The sequence below is a fragment of the Pyrgilauda ruficollis genome, unplaced genomic scaffold (assembly GCF_017590135.1).
Source record: "Pyrgilauda ruficollis isolate IOZ18807 unplaced genomic scaffold, ASM1759013v1 scaffold1316, whole genome shotgun sequence".
NCBI lineage: Eukaryota > Metazoa > Chordata > Aves > Passeriformes > Passeridae > Pyrgilauda > Pyrgilauda ruficollis.
In genome coordinates this window covers 1-2,323 of record NW_024511611.1, presented here as the reverse complement: position 1 = coordinate 2,323, position 2,323 = coordinate 1, and the positions used below count along the sequence as shown (strand labels likewise).

Here is a 2,323-nt window from a genome sequence, read left to right as displayed (position 1 = left end):
ACACGCGGACACACGGGCGGACACACGGACACACGGACACATGGACACGCGGACACAGCACGGACACACGGACACGCGGACACACCGACACACGGACGGACACACGGCCACCAGACNGAGCCCCCCAGCCCCGCGCTCACTGTCGCACACGTAGGGTTTGTCCCTCTCCTCCAGCACCGCGTCCACCCTCCTCTTCATCACCAGCCCGTAGGCCTGCGGGCAGCGGCGCGTGGGCACGCGGACACACGGACACCACATGGACACACGGACACGGACACGCGGACACACGGACACCACATGAACACACGGACACACGGACACGCGGACACGAGGACACGCGGACACACGGACATGCGGACGGACACGCGGACACGCGGACACGCGGACAGACACGCGGACACACGGACACACGGACACACGGACACAGCACGGACACCACATGAACACACGGACAGGCGGACACCACATGGACACCACATGGACACGCGGACATGGACAGACGGACACACGGACACACGGACGGACACACGGACGGACACACGGACACCGCACGGACACATGGATGCACGGACACCGCACAGACGGACACACGGACACCGCATGGACACGCGGACACACGGACACGCGGACACGCGGACACGCGGATACCGCACGGACACACGGACACAGCACGGACACACGGACACACGGACACCGCACGGACACATGGATACACGGACACCGCACAGACGGACACACGGACACTGCACGGACACACGGACACATGGACACACGGACACACGGACGGACACACGGACACACGGACACACGGACGGACACACGGACACCGCATAGACACACAGACACACGGACACACGGACACACGGACACCGCACGGACACACGGACACACGGACACACGGACACAGGAATGGACACCGCACGGACACACAGACACGCAGCCGGCCGGCTGTCCCGCTGTCCAGCCGTCCATCTGTCCGGCTGTCTGTCTGTCCCGCTGCCCACATGTCCGGCTGTCCGATGTCCCATTGTCCATCTGCACAGCTGTTTGTCTGTCCAGCTGCCCACCTGTCCCTCTGTCCACCTGTCCCTCTGTCCACCTGTCCCGCTGCCCATCTGTCCCTCTGTCCATCTGTCCTCCTGTCCATCTGTCCCCCTGTCCACCTGTCCTTCTGTCCCTCTGTCCATCTGTCCCCCTGTCCATCTGTCCCCCTGTCCATCTGTCCCCCTGTCCATCTGTCCCCCTGTCCATCTGTCCCCCTGTCCATCTGTCCCCCTGTCCATCTGTCCCCCTGTCCATCTGTCCCCCTGTCCATCTGTCCCCCTGTCCATCTGTCCCTCTGTCCACCTGTCCATCTGTCCATCTGCCCCTCTGTCCGTCTGTCCCCCTGTCCCTCTGTCCCACTGCCTGTCCATCTGTCCATCCGCCCCTCTGTCCGCCCCGCTGTCCCCCTGTCCCTCTGTCCGCATGTCTGTCCATCCCCCTGCCCAGCCGTCCCTCTGTCCGCCCGTCCGTCCGTCCCACTGTCCGTCCGTCCATCCATCTGTCCGTGTGTCCATCCATCCGTCCTTCCGTCCGTCCATCCTACTGTCCACCCCACTGTCCATCCGTCTGTCCGTGTGTCCATCCATCCATCCATCCATCCCACTGTCCATCCATCCGTCCATCCCATTGTCCATCTGTCCGTCCACCCCACTGTCCATCCGTCCGTCCATCCCACTGTCCATCCATCTGTCCGTGTGTCCATCCGTCCGTCCGTCTGTCCGTGTGTCCATCCATCCGTCCATCCGTCCGTCCACCCCACTGTCCATCCCACTGTCCATCCGTCCGTCCACCCCACTGTCCATCCGTCCGTCCGTCTGCCCAGCTCTGCGGCTGCCCGCTTGCCCGGCTGTCCGTGTGTCCGTCCACGTGTCCGCGTGTCCGTCCGTCCGTCCCACTATCCACCCCACTGTCCATCCAAAGGTCCGTCCCACTGTCCGTCCCATTGTCCGTCCGTCCGTCCGTCCGTCCAGCTGCCCTGTTGCCCGGCCGTCCGCGTGTCCGTCCGTGTGTCCGTCCGCGTGTCCGTCCGTCCGTGTGTCTTTGTCCGTGTCCGTCCGCGTGTCCATCCATCCGTGTGTCCGTCCGTGTGTCCGTCCGCGTGTCCGTCCGTCCGCATGTCCGTCCGTCCGTCCGCGTGTCCCACCTTGCCCTTGGCCTTGTTCTTGCGCCGGGGGGGGTCATCGTCCAGCTCCTCCCCGTCGGGGTCGTGCGGGAACTCGGGGGGCGGCGGCTTCTGGGGAGAATTCCGGGGAAATCGGGGTTTGGGGGGGATTCCGGG

General features: G+C 64.9%; 1 long non-coding RNA gene across 1 annotated transcript in view; it reads right to left on the bottom strand.

Moving 5' to 3' along the window:
* Positions 1-2,265, bottom strand: part of LOC121349081 — a 5,854-nt gene extending 3,589 nt beyond the window's left edge. The window contains exons 1-2 of the long non-coding RNA XR_005954456.1: positions 2,189-2,265; positions 141-213 (exon numbers count right to left, since the gene is read on the bottom strand). This is a non-coding gene — a long non-coding RNA (uncharacterized LOC121349081). The remainder of the gene's footprint in view (positions 1-140; positions 214-2,188) is intronic.
* Positions 2,266-2,323: the final 58 nt, after the last annotated feature.